General features: G+C 42.8%; 1 protein-coding gene across 1 annotated transcript in view; it reads left to right on the top strand.

Annotated features, from left to right (window-relative positions):
• LOC126153633 (uncharacterized) overlaps positions 1-14,818 on the top strand; it is a 558,426-nt gene that overhangs the window by 200,678 nt on the left and 342,930 nt on the right. The gene's annotated exons all lie outside the window — the stretch shown is intronic.

Raw genomic sequence — 14,818 nt, 5'->3', positions numbered from 1 at the left:
CGACTGGGTGAAAACTACAAGCATATCTGCAGGCACAAACTAATTCTTTGTAGCTACTCGGAGAGGATGATTTGTCTACACGCTCTGACACGCATGCCTAGAATGCAGTTACGCCACGGCGCGTATTACAGTTCCAAACCTGGATAGAGACTCTATCAACTGTCACGAGTCATATTTCTGTATATATTGTGGTTTTCGAGCTGTCGTCACTCTTGTAGCACTTTTGAGATTTCATCGTAGCGTAAACAGTAAGTTACGAATTTATTTAACAATTCCACCCTCAACTGCAGAATGCTGATTTTGGTATCTGGTTTAAGTAGAAATTCTGAGAAAAAGAAACACACTACACTTAATTTTCTAAACATTTGCAAATGGCACAAATTAGCAATACGGTTTCTTAATTTGTAGCAATGGATGCACGAGTTGTGCCGCCTTTATAATCTATGTCCCTAAGTGTTAAGATATGTACCAGTCTAAGTTTGAAGGACTGTTCTGTATTTTAGTTGTTACATCACTATTTGCAGGCATTGCAGTATAGCTTTTTCACTCCTTTTCCAACCCTGCTCACCTTGCATGAACCCACATTCTGCGCTTCATTCATCGGATCATTTTCTCTATTTAATCCTTCTCTAACAACTCGCTCTTTATTTCTCTGTTTACCGAATGAGTTTCTGTGGTGCCTTTCCAGTAGAGTCTCGAAAACATTTTCTTTTGAGAGGGGGAGCCGTAGTTCAAGATTTCTTCTATTTTGATTCAGTGAGCTTTTTCTTTTTTTGGCGTGGACTGCTCTTCAGCTGAAAGGCTCTTTGGCTAGGCCTTGGAAGCTTTGTTTTTGTTTGGTGCTTTCATAATTTCCTTCGGATTTCGCGATATGCCTTGGATTATACGTCTTCAGCCCAGTTATTGCCAGCAATGGCTTCTACTGCATTGTAATAAGGAGACAATCAGTTTTCTTCCGCAATGTCGAACGCGAGTTTTCTTTTATCTGACATGTTGAAACTGAACATCAGCTCTTTGAAAGAGGAACATGCACTTCCAAATTATTTTCGACTCATTGAAAAATATTTTAGTATGAATACAATTTTTTTAAATCTCAATTTCCTTTGTCGTTTTTATTTTCAGTATGTCTGTTAATTGTTCGCTTAGGCACATTTTATGTGTGTTCACATTCATTTAACCCATAATACCACATTAAGATATACTGTTACAGCTAAATACAACTTATCTGTGCTCCACTTTCAACAAAGACTTTCTATAGCACACTGTAATACAAAATAATTACAGTATTTAAGTAACTCTTTAGAATAAAGAACACATTTGACGTTTCACTACATCGTTTCTAAGCATTATGTTCCATCAATTATGATAAAAACATTTCTTAAAGCTCACTACACGAGTAAGTTTCTCAAATTGTGCCGGTAAAATATCGTAAAGCTATAGCGGTACATTGTAGGCAACGTCGCCATTTTCTCTTTGTCAGTTTCCTACAAATGAACCACAACGAATACAAGTTTATGACCGTCTGAAAACTAAGATTATTTCATGAGTTTTCTCGCATAAATAAAACATTTTGTTGCCATTTAACTTATAACAGTAATTCCCTTCGCCATTTACACAAATAGTTAGATAGCAGATACCTCAAAATCAATTATGTCTTCCGACGATCTGTTCCTCAACACACAGAGTTCATAGCTCAAAATATGTCTCCAAGAAAAACAAGTTGAAGCTGACCTCCCTAAAAAATAGTTTGCGCAAGAGGTACGAATTCTATTGCATTCGTACACATCTGTCACGCCGCGTTGATTGAGCCACTTGTTGAAACAGTGAGCTATATTATAAGAATTAACTTTGAAAACGTCGTATTTTGTATTATATGCTGACCGTGAACATATCATTGAGATATTTAGAAACGAAGTGATTATCTCAATAGGAATAACTTGATAACTCTCAGGAGAAAGCGATGGGTAGATTTGGATAGTGTGATTGTGAAAGTGATTACGATTTATGTAGGAGTTAGCACGTGAACACTGGAGCCCGTTAAGAACAACTTCCAGAATAAGGTTGATATTATTTTAACTGGTATAGTAGCAAGCACCGGTTCTCTTTATGTCGAACTTTTGTACTGGATCATTTCAGCATTTCGACAAATGGCAGAGTCATAGAGGAATGAGGAGTCGGCGTTGATGCTTGAGGTAGGTAGTTAAGTCCACGGTCGTTAAGAAACTTACTTTCGTCTGCCTTCCTGTATATTCTTCCAGCCGAGCCGCTTACACACGAAGGACCATTCGCAACGGCGGAATGAGTATGAATTCCCACTTTACCTGCGTTCCATAGATACTGAATAGAGAAATCTATATTAACGTCCCCTGAACAACAAGGCAATCGACTCAACATATATTAGCTTACTGAAGAATATACACATCAGATGTTTAGAATTGAGCCAATGGTACAGCAGTTAGACACTTTTTAGTTTAAGAGTAAGGTAGTTCAAATCACCACCCGGACATCAAGATTTAGGTGTTACGTAGTTTCTCTAAATCTCTTAAGCAAAATACGTGGTTTCCTTTGAAAAGGACATATCCGATTTCCTTCCCTATCTCTCCTTAAATCTAGCTGCTGATCCGTTACTAGCAACATAGTCTTCGACGGAACATTAAACCTTAATTTCCCGTCTTTGCTTCAATGCTGCAGCTTCCGTCAGAGTTCATTAAGATAGTGGGAAATTCGGGATTGATCGAGAAATTACTAACGAGATTCCATATCACCAAAATTATTTTCAGTGGCCCTAGAGGACGTTTCCAGATCAGTAAACGGGGGAACTGAAGAAGGAATGTGTGCTACTGGAATATATCTGGACCATCTTCATTTGACGGATGGTACTGTACAGTTTGCCTCTAGTACACTTAAGCTCCTACAAACAAATGGAAGAACGTTAAGAACAATACTTTCAAAGCGACTAGAATAGTAGGTAACTGACATTCATCATTGGGATTCCAGAAGGGGCGTCTCCACTGAACATGCACGCCAGAACTTCACCTACAACGTACAAAAATATTTCTCATAAAGGGATTTTTATGACCTACTTAATTTATTTGACCGAGCAAATCATAACATTTTTTCAAGAGCTTAAAGCTTCTGGATTTTGCATCGTAATGAATAAGTGGTTCATTCATATTTACTTCATAGTAAGCAAACGAAGGAAAATGTCACCTAAGTCCTGCAGCACTCACGATGAATCTTTTTTTGAGAGAGGGACATATTAATACTGATGTTCCACGAGGTTCAGTTCTAGGACCATCCTTGTTTGTTCTGTGTATAAATGACCTCCCATCTTACTATGATAAAACGTGATGCAAGTGTTACAATCAAGAACGACAGAGTCGCCACAACAGAGCGATCAGTAAATGATATATTAAAAAGTGTCATTAATTTGTTCTTGCTAGATGGTTTGTGACCTAACTTAAATAAGAAAAGTTCATTCAGCTCCATAGAAGATAAAATATGTTCATCATGAATTATCAACAGGACACGCGGGAAACGAAATATGAAGTACTGATTCTTAAGCATTTCCTGGGATTGCATACTGATCATAGCATGAATTGGAAACAATACTGCCGGCCGTTGTGGCCGAGCGGTTCTAGATGCTTCAGTCCGGAACCGCGCTGCTGCTACTGTTGCAGATTCGAATCTTGCCTCGGGCATGGATGTGAGTGATGTCCTTAGGTTAGTTAGGTTTAAGTAATTCTAAGTCTAGGGGACTGATGACCTCAGATGTTAAGTCCCATAGTGCTTAGATTTGAACCATTTTTGAAACAATATTTCAGACATATTTGAGATCAGAAAAATTTGGTCTGTGTGTAATTGTTAATTTGGTGATGAAAGCATTACAAAATAAGCTTATTTTGCAGTCGAATAACTGTGCCTGCTGCAGATGATGACGTAAAACAGTCAGCTAACATCAGCGTCAACAACAGATTTCTGAAAACGATGAAACGTTATATGTGCATCGCTTTTCACCTATAATGTCATTTTTAAGGAAGCTAGGAGCCCGTGCTCTCCAATACAATGTTACATGATTATTTTCATAATCATACTTGTGAGGTGGGCCTTCTTCGCAAACTTAGATCCGTAGATGTGTTTACATCAACCACAATGGATATAATTACGAATTAAATATTAACGCCATGTGTTGTTGTGATAAATTTTTCTTCCACGTTATCTTCCTCTCTGCCCCCCTTTCTCTCTAACATGCGTGTGTTTGTGAGTGTTTGTGTGTGTGTGTGTGTGTGTGTGTGTGTGTGTGTGTGTCACCAGGTGTCTCCATTTAGTAACTTTCCTCTAGCTACAATTTTACCATAAAAATTTCATCTGGTCCCTGCGTACGTGTTTCTGCAGAGATGGGGGTCAATGTCTGTAGCGGTACAATTTCGTCCAGTTAGTAAACAATTACTCAGGCTAGTTGCCAGAAAAAACTGACGGATGCATTAAACTTGTTTGTTTTTCCTTTCGATATTGCCTTCAGATTTAATATCCGCAGTGTTTATCAAGTACCAGAAGTTTACATATCCGTATAGACAGTGACTGTACGACTTTTTTCCAGACTATCGAGCTTAGCCTTCAGTAGTCTCGCAAATAAACTTGAAAGCGTCATATAGGAGAATGACACCACCAATAACATTATTAACGCTGTTACAGCCGTGTACATACCAGAATACCAGTTATGATGTTAGTAGTTGGACGTTGGTTGAAAACCACTTATACCCACGTCTGATGTACAACGCTGCTTATCTGAAGATAAAGATATCGAAAGCTGTACCTAAAAATGTAGAAAACAAAAACTATAGAAATGTTTGAGTATAACGTCGAAGTCGTTATAGAGACAAGAGACAGAAGGAGCAGTATAGAGAAACTGAACATTGAAATACATTTTTCCCAACTAAGGAATGCCGCAAATATCGAGACTTATCTACATCTACATTATTACACTGCAGTTTACATGTCAGTGTTGCAGAGAGTTTATGCAACCACTTCCAGACTATTTCTTGGCTGTTGCACTCTCGTATAGCACGTGGGACAACGAACGTCTAAATCTTTCTGTGCGAGTGCTGAATTTCTCTTATTTTATTGTAACGACCATTTCTCCCTGTGTAAGTGGAAGTCAACAAAATATTTTTGCATTCGGAGGAGAAACTTGGAGATTGAATTTTTTCGAAGACTCCCCACAGTCTGGAACCGCGCGACCGCTACGGTCGCAGGTTCGAATCCTGCCTCGGGCATGGATGTGTGTGATGTCCTTAGGTTAGTTAGGTTTAAGTAGTTCTAAGTTCTAGGGGACTGATGACCTCAGATGTTGAGTCCCATAGTGCTCAGAGCCATTTGAACTAACTTCCCATAGTAAAGAAAACAACTATTGTTTTAATTATTGCTAACGGAACTCGCTTATCATATCTGTGTCACTCTCACTTTCGTGATTACACAAAACGAGTTGCCCTTCTTCGAACTTTCTTGATATCCTCCATCAGTCCTGTACGGTAAGCATCACATACTGCACAGAAGTACTCCAGAAGACGACAGACATGCGTTTTATACAGCCAAATGCTACTGTGGACGTTTCCCACTACGAGAAGGCCCCCACAGGCCCTCTTACGCACATTTCACCCCTTCTTGTGACGCCTCTGCGATATAGGTCAGAAGCGTGACACCCAGCGTTGAAATCATGCGGTGCTCCAGGAAAACATTCCAGACATATCGCCGCTTAGAACCTGCACGAAAAGGCCTCAGAGTATGGCATAAATGGCATCTATGAAACTACACATTTCGCAGTCGAAAACGACAGTTTTCTGTGCGATGAGCAACAGGAAGACGTTCTTGACAACGTTTGACTCTACTGACACCCTCGGACGTTTCAGTTTTTCTCTAAATACATTGTGGGGCTGCATCCCCATTGAAAGTGATCGCATCCCTTTGGAGTGCAATGCGACAACAATTTTTGCTCTAGTGAACCGGGTGGAACCACTAGGGACCGTTCAAAACCATTCGACGAAACCTGAACGTTCTCCGAAGCAGCAAAAGTGCTCTTGAGCTTTCTGAGTACACCTGTTTCACGCTATCCTGTGGCGTGATCACGGAGGGGTGCGACATTGACCACAGGCGTGAATATAATGGCAGAGGGTCTGTCTAAGACCTCCCCAGCTGGGAAATAACCTCGGTGGTACCCACACCCCTTTATTGAGAATTTTAAAAGTATGCCTTTACAGAGTAAACCTTTGAAGTAGCGCTTGACACCTGCAGGAACGCTACTGGCACCGGAGGTGTGTAAAGAAAACTGACGAACTCTCTCTCCCTGTGCGGAAATCACATGACATGCGAACGATATGGACCCAGACACCAGTACAGACGCAGGTTTGAAACGGTCCTGGAGAGGTGATCGGATAGCCGAAATGGTTAAGGCGACCATTCACCATAAGTGGCAATCCTGGTTCGAGTCCCATTCTGGCACAAATGTTCAAGTGTTTCCAGTAAATGGTACAGTTGACGCATTAATACACTCCTGGAAATTGAAATAAGAACACCGTGAATTCATTGTCCCAGGAAGGGGAAACTTTATTGACACATTCCTGGGGTCAGATACATCACATGATCACACTGACAGAACCACAGGCACATAGACACAGACAACAGAGCATGCACAATGTCGGCACTAGTACAGTGTATATCCACCTTTCGCAGCAATGCAGGGTGCTATTCTCCCATGGAGACGATCGTAGAGATGCTGGATGTAGTCCTGTGGAACGGCTTGCCATGCCATTTCCACCTGGCGCCTCAGTTGGACCAGCGTTCGTGCTGGACGTGCAGACCGCGTGAGACGACGCTTCATCCAGTCCCAAACATGCTCAATGGGGGACAGATCCGGAGATCTTGCTGGCCAGGGTAGTTGACTTACACCTTCTAGAGCACGTTGGGTGGCACGGGATACATGCGGACGTGCATTGTCCTGTTGGAACAGCAAGTTCCCTTGCCGGTCTAGGAATGGTAGAACGATGGGTTCGATGACGGTTTGGATGTACCGTGCACTATTCAGTGTCCCCTCGACGATCACCAGTGGTGTACGGCCAGTGTAGGAGATCGCTCCCCACACCATGATGCCGGGTGTTGGCCCTGTGTGCCTCGGTCGTATGCAGTCCTGATTGTGGCGCTCACCTGCACGGCGCCAAACACGCATACGACCATCATTGGCACCAAGGCAGAAGCGACTCTCATCGCTGAAGACGACACGTCTCCATTCGTCCCTCCATTCACGCCTGTCGCGACACCACTGGAGGCGGGCTGCACGATGTTGGGGCGTGAGCGGAAGACGGCCTAACGGTGTGCGGGACCGTAGCCCAGCTTCATGGAGACGGTTGCGAATGGTCCTCGCCGATACCCCAGGAGCAACAGTGTCCCTAATTTGCTGGGAAGTGGCGGTGCGGTTCCCTACGGCACTGCGTAGGATCCTACGGTCTTGGCGTGCATCCGTGCGTCGCTGCGGTCCGGTCCCAGGTCGACGGGCACGTGCACCTTCCGCCGACCACTGGCGACAACATCGATGTACTGTGGAGACCTCACGCCCCACGTGTTGGGCAATTCGGCGGTACGTCCACCCGGCCTCCCGCATGCCCACTATACGCCCTCGCTCAAAGTCCGTCAACTGCACATACGGTTCACGTCCACGCTGTCGCGGCATGCTACCAGTGTTAAAGACTGCGATGGAGCTCCGTATGCCACGGCAAACTGACTGACACTGACGGCGGCGGTGCACAAATACTGCGCAGCTAGCGCCATTCGACGGCCAACACCGCGGTTCCTGGTGTGTCCGCTGTGCCGTGCGTGTGATCATTGCTTGTACAGCCCTCTCGCAGTGTCCGGAGCAAGTATGGTGGGTCTGACACACCGGTGTCAATGTGTTCTTTTTTCCATTTCCAGGAGTGTATATTTGCAAACTGCGAACACATTTAATGTGTTTAATGCGGCTGTAGATCGTCGGCAGTGGCTATTACATAAGATATGCATGCATGTATGAAGGACATTTGCGTTGGAATTTATTGACACCGTAAAATACAGAGACTGTAATAACTGCAAAAAAATTAATGCACAGGAGAATAAAAGTTACAAAAGACTAAAAAAGGCTCTCTGAACATTATGAATCTCAAGCAGAACGAGTTAATTATATGAGAGCGAAGAGGAATGAGGGCATGGAATTGCTAAAAGCAAGAACATGGATAAATGTGGACAGTCCTACTTCTAATTTCGTCATTAGTATTCTGCCGGAAGTTAGATTTTCATACGGTAACTCTACATTCACCCCTGTCTTCAGCCATCCTCTTCAGATCTGCGTAATTTCCGCTTTCCTTTTTTTCGTCTCCATCTACTATCTCCTCCTTCCTCTCAATCCCTCTCACAAACGATTCCTTCGAGAGCGTCTGTTAGCAAGATCTCGCATCTAAAAGAAAATCCTACCCAGCTCTTCCTCCTTTCTCTTATATCCTGCAGCAGTTTGATGAAGACGATGAAAATTGCCTTTGTACTCATTGCTTGAACGATACAACTGATCAAAAGGAAATCAAGAATGGTTTCCACGCCTTAGATGTAAAAGATGAGCTCACGACGATTGTGCCACAGGAAACATATTACTTTTGTGCGCATAAATTGCAGCTCGGACATTCTTTATGGATAGGTCTTTAACATTCGACCTCCTATGTACGCTATGTTATGCTAACAGGTGCAAGTTCACGAAAAAATTCATTTACTTCTATTAAAATTTTTGTATTTAACCATCTCAAAAAAAATGGTTCAAATGGCTCTGAGCACTATGGGACTCAACATCTGAGGTCATAAGTCCCCTAGAACTAACTAAACATAACTAATCTAAGGACATCATACACACCCATGCCTGAGGCAGGATTCGAACCTGCGACCGTAGCGGTCGCGCGATTCCAGACTGAAGCGCCTAGAACCGCTCAATTGTGTACAAAGTCCTATAATTTTGTTTACTGTCAGTAAAACGTATTTTGAAAATTTTAGTAGTGTGTTTTGTTTACTCATCATAGTGTTCTACGATATGCGTAAATATTCCCGCACAGGTGCGCAAACCTGCCCCATACCCCAACACGTTCAAGCACTCAACATGAGCCTATATAAAATTATTCTCTGCTCTTAAATGTAATGTCGAGTTGCAAGTATATACACCAAGTTACAGTTTAATAAGAATGTTATAAGACTAAACAATTTTAACCACAATAAACAAAAATGTTAAAAAATTCCGGAAAGAAATCCGCATAAATGTGCCTACTAGAGGCCTCTATGCCGGTATGTTATTGTACACTCTTCTTTCGACGCGATATATGCCCTACCTTTAAGTTATGGGATGTAAAAGGGTTCACTGAAATGGAGGTTAAGCAAATCCTGCCGCCTTTGTAAGGAGCTTCGCAAAAGAAATACTCATATACCCTCCTCTCTCGCAGTCCAACTTTGCCCCAGTTTTGTACTGAGAAACATCGAAAGTGTTATAGCATGGAGATCCAAATCGATATTGGTAAAACTTTGTGGACTTTTCATCCCTTTCTTTTTAGTCTTTAGTCTTCTGACTGGCGCGGCCTGCCAAGAACACATCTCCTGTGTCAACCTCTCCATCTCAGAGTACCACCAGCAACTTACGTCCCCAATTTTTTTGCTACCTGTATTCCAATGTCTGTCTTACCCTTCACTTCCTACCCTCTACAGCTCCTCCTGGGACCATGGAACTTAATCCGTGATACGTTAGCAAGTGTCCTATCATCCCGTCCCGTCTTGTCAATGTTTTCCAGAGATTCCATTCCTCGCCGATTCTACGGGGAACCTCCTCATTCCTTCCCTTATCAGTCCACCTAATTTTCAACATCCGTCTGTAACATCACATCCCAAATGCTTCGATTCTCTTCCGTTCAGCTTTTCCCACAGTCCATGTTTCTCTACCATACAATGCCGTGCTCCAAACGTATATTCTCAGAAAATTCTTCCTTAGACTAAGGCCTATGTTTGATACTAATTGACTTCTCTTTTCCAGGAATACCCTGTTTTCCAGTGCTAGTCTACTTTTAATGTCATTGCTCCGCCCGTCACGGGTTATTTTGCCGCCTAGTTCATCTACTTCGTGATCCCTAATTCTGGTGTTAAGCTTCTCGCTGTTGTCATTTTTGCTACTTCTCATTACTTTCATCTTTCTTCGATTTCCGCTCAATCCACATTCTCTACCCGTTATACTGTTTATTCCACTCAACAGTAGTTCTTCTTCGCTTTCACTGAGGATAACAATGCCACCAGCAAATCTTATCACTAAAAATAAATAAATGGTGTGTGACGAGGGTCTCCCGTCGGGTAAACCGCTCGCCTGGTGCAAGTCTTTCGATTTGACGCCACTTCGGCGGCTTGCGCGTCGATGAGGATGAAATGATGATGATTAGGACAACACGACACCCAGTCCCTGAGCGGAGAAAATCTCCGACCCAGTCGGGAATCGAAGCCGGGCCCTGAGGATTGACAGTCTGTCGCGCTGACCACTCAGCTACCGGGGGCGGACAATCATATCATTGATATCCTTTCACGTTGAATTTTAATTCCGCTCCTGAATCTTTCTTTTATTTCCATCGTTGCTTTTTCAATGTATAGATTCAACAGCAGGCTCGTGTATCCCTGTCTTACAACTTTTTAAAAACGAGCACTTCGTTCTTGGTCTCCCACTCATGTTGTTCCCTCTTGGTTCTTGTTCATATTATATAGTACCCATTTTTCCCCATAGCTTACCCCTACTTTTCTTAAAATTTCAATCATCCTGTAACATTTTACATTCTCGAACGCTTTTTCCAGGTCGATAAATCCTATGAACGTGTCTTGATATTTCTTCAGTTTGCTTTCATCATCAACGGCATCGTCAGATCTGCCTCCCTGGTGCCTTTCTCTTTCGTAAGGCCAAACTGATCATAGTCTAACATATCTTCAACATTCTTTTCCATTCTTCTGTATATTATTCTTATAAACAACTAGATGCATAATAATTCTCTCACTTGTCGGCTCTTGCTGTCTTCCGAATTGTATGGATGATGTTTTTTAGAAAGTCTAATGGTATATCACCAGTCTCATACATTGTACACACCATCGAAAATAGTCGTTTTGTTAGCACTTCTCGCAATGATTTTAAAAATTGCATTGGAACGTTATCAGTCCCTACTGACTTACTTGATCTTATGTCCACCAAATCTCATTTAAACTCTAATAACGGATCCCGTATCTCCTCCCTATTGACTCAGGTTCCTTCTTCTATCACATCAGACAATTCCTCCCCCCTCCCCCCCCCCCCCCCTCATAGAGGCCTCCACGTATCAGCTCTCTGCTCTGCATTTAACAGTGGAAATCCCATTTCATTATTAATGGTACCTTTATTGCTTTTAATTTCACCGAAGATTGTTTTGACCTATCTGTATTCCGAGTCTGTCCTTCCGACAATCTGTTCTCTTTCGATTTCTTCACTTTTTCATGCAGCCATTTCGCCTTAACTTCCCTGCACTTCCTACTTATTTCATTCGTAAGTAACTTGAGTTCTGTATTCCTGGATTTCCCTGAATATTATTGTACTTTTTTCTTCTGTCGATCAGCTGAAGTACGAGCATTTCTTCTGTTTGCCACGGTTTCCCCGAAATTACCTTCCTTGTACCTATATTTTTCATTCCAATATCTGTTATTCCGGCGTATCGACAAGCGCCGGCACGAAGGTCGTCCATCGCTTGCGACACGGTTGTAAATTCAAAGTTAAGTATTGTCAATCTTCTTTATTGTAATAAAAATTATTAATGTGATTTGCTTGAATATTTGCATAGCTATCCGAGGAAGCAGCATACTTTAGGTACCCATAAGCGACGAGTAGGCAACACACCACATCTGTGAATCCCCTTTTTTAGAGATGTCTATTCCTCTTCAACTGATCTGCCTATTGAGCTATTCATTATCGCAGTATTTGTAGCCTCAGAGAACTTCAAATTTATCTCTTCATTCCGTAGTATCGTCGTATCCCACTTCTTTGTACATTGTTGCTTCCTGATTAGTTCAAATGTTCAAATGGTTCAAATGGCTCTGAGCGCTATGGGACTTAACATCTGTGGTCATCAGTCCCCTAGAACTTAGAACTACTTAAACCTAACTAACCTAAGGACATCACACACATCCATGCCCGAGGCAGGATTCGAACCTGCGACCGCAGCAGTCGCGCGGTTCCGGACTGAGCGCCTAGAACCGCAAGACCACCGCGGCCGGCTTTCAAATGTTCAAATGTGTGTGAAATCTTTTGGGACTTAACTGCTAAGGTCACCAGTCCCTAAGCTTACACACTACTTAACCTAAATTATCCTAAGGACAAACACACGCAACCATGCCCGAGGGAGGACTCGAGCCTCCGCCGGGACCTGCCGCACAGTCCGTGACTGCAGCGCCGCAGACCGCTCGGCTAATCCCGTGCGGCCCTGATTAGTCTTTTAAACATCAGCCTACTCTTCATCATTACTAAATTGTGATTTGAATCTGTATTTCCTCCTGGTTATGCCTTACAATCCAGTATCTGATTTCAGAATCTCTGCCTGACCACGATGTAATCTAACTATAATCTTTCCGCTTCTCCTGGCATTTTCCAAGTATGCCTTCTCATCTCGTGATTCTCGAACAGAGTATTCGCTGCTACTAGCGGAAATTTATTACAAAACTCAATTAGTTTGTCTCCTCTCTCGTTTCTACTACCAAGCCCATAGTCTCCCCTAACCCTTTCTTCTACTCCTTCCCCTACAACCACACTTCAATCCTCGTTAACTATTAGGCTTTCATCTGCTTTTACATACTGAATTAACCATTCAGTATCCTCATATCCCTTATCTATCTCTTCACCTTCTGCTAGCGACGTTGACCTGGAGTATTGTGTTGGATTGCCGTCGATTCTGATGAGAACAACCCTATCACAGTATCTCGCTCTCTCTCCTAACTTCCTATTCATAAGAAGTCCTTCTCCCATTCAATCATTTTCTGCTGCTGCTGATATTGCCCTACACTCTTCTGACCAGAAATCTTCGTCTTCTTTCATTTACACTTCACTAACACCCACTACATCCGGATTGAGCCTTAGTATTTTCCTCTTCAGATTTTTGATCTTCCTACCATGTTCAAACTTCTGACATTCCACGCTCCGAACCGTAGAACGTTACCCTTTCACTGATAATTCAATCTTTTTCTTATGGTCACCTTCCCTCTGGCAGTCCTCTCCCGGAGATCCGAATAGGGGAAAATGTCGGAATCTTTTGCCAATCGAAAGATGATCACGACACTTTTTCAGTTACAGGCCACATGTCCTGTGACACACATAACGTGTCTTTAGTGCAATGGTTTCCATTGCCTTTTACATCTTCATGGCGTTGATGATTGCTGATTCTTCCGCCATTTGGGAGAATGTGGCAAGAGAGTCCGTTCCTCGGCCCTCTTTGACAAGGCCATTGTCAGAATGAGAATGACTTCTTATGCCGGAAGTCTTAGGCCGCCATTGCTGATGATTTTTATGGCTGATAATTTTTATTCTAAATTTAAGCAATGTTGAGTTTCGAACCCGGACCGAGGACGTTTTGATTACTAGTGAAGGACGCTACCCTTTTGTTCCGCGATCTTTTTCTTCCTCCCTCATTTTCCTGGTTGTAAAGGAATTTATATAAAAGAAGTTTTTTTTCCACCGCTACTTTTACCGTAAAAAAAATAGTAATATCTGCATCTTGCATGGGGGCTTAATTAAATAAAATATTATACAAATAACTGCATAAAACATGGAACAAACACTCACACCGCTTCTCGACAACTCTCCACTACATCTGAACAAGAACCGCCTACCACAACTTCTCACGAATCACTGCCTGCCGCTACTTCTCAAGAATCACTGCCAGTGGAGGCGGTGGAACAATACTCTCTGGCGCGATCTCTGGCGCTGTGGCTCAGTGTAGCCACCTTTCAATCTCTTGCCGGTGGGAGTGGTCGAGCGGTTAAAGGCGCTACAGTCTGGAACCGCACGACCGCTACGGTTGCAGGTTCGAATCCTGCCTCGGGCATGGATGTGTGTGATGTCCTTAGGTTAGTTAGGTTTAAGTAGTTCTAAGTTCTAGGGGACTTATGGCCACAGCAGTTGAGTCCCATAGTGCTCAGAGCCATTTGAACCATTTTTGCATCTCTTCAGGCGTTGGCCCTTGACTAAGCCTATCTCAACAGTTCTACCTAACCCCTTAGACTACGTGTATTATGTGGTTAAAATTTCAATCCATTCGAGTCTGAAGTCCATATCAACATCACTGTGATATGTGACCCAACAAGCACGAATATGCTATCGTCTTCATTGTGGCATGGAAGCTAGTTAACAGCCTACGAATGTCATCTTCAGGAGTTTATTGCTATACCTGAAACACATTCTGTGTCAGCTGGTAAGTAGTGTAATTTTCCTGTGTCATTCCAAACATGCTCTATGGGCGATAAATCTTGGAGACTGGGCAGGCTACCAAAGGATCCGTTCATTCCTCAAGTGCATGTGTGATGAGAAGTGCAGTCTGGTATCTTCCATTATCCTACTGGAATGTGCCGTTTGGTATCCTGGTCATGAAGACTATAACATTCCATCATTGGAATGTGCCGTTTGGTACCCTGGTCAGGAAGACTAAAACATTCTATCATTGGAATGTGCCGTTTGGTACCCTGGTCATGAAGACTATAACATTCCATCATTATCGTATAGGGT

The sequence above is a fragment of the Schistocerca cancellata genome, chromosome 2 (genome assembly GCF_023864275.1).
Source record: "Schistocerca cancellata isolate TAMUIC-IGC-003103 chromosome 2, iqSchCanc2.1, whole genome shotgun sequence".
In the NCBI taxonomy this organism is placed as follows: domain Eukaryota; kingdom Metazoa; phylum Arthropoda; class Insecta; order Orthoptera; family Acrididae; genus Schistocerca; species Schistocerca cancellata.
The sequence above is the reverse complement of the archived record's forward strand: the minus strand, read 5'-3'. Positions and strand labels throughout refer to the sequence as shown.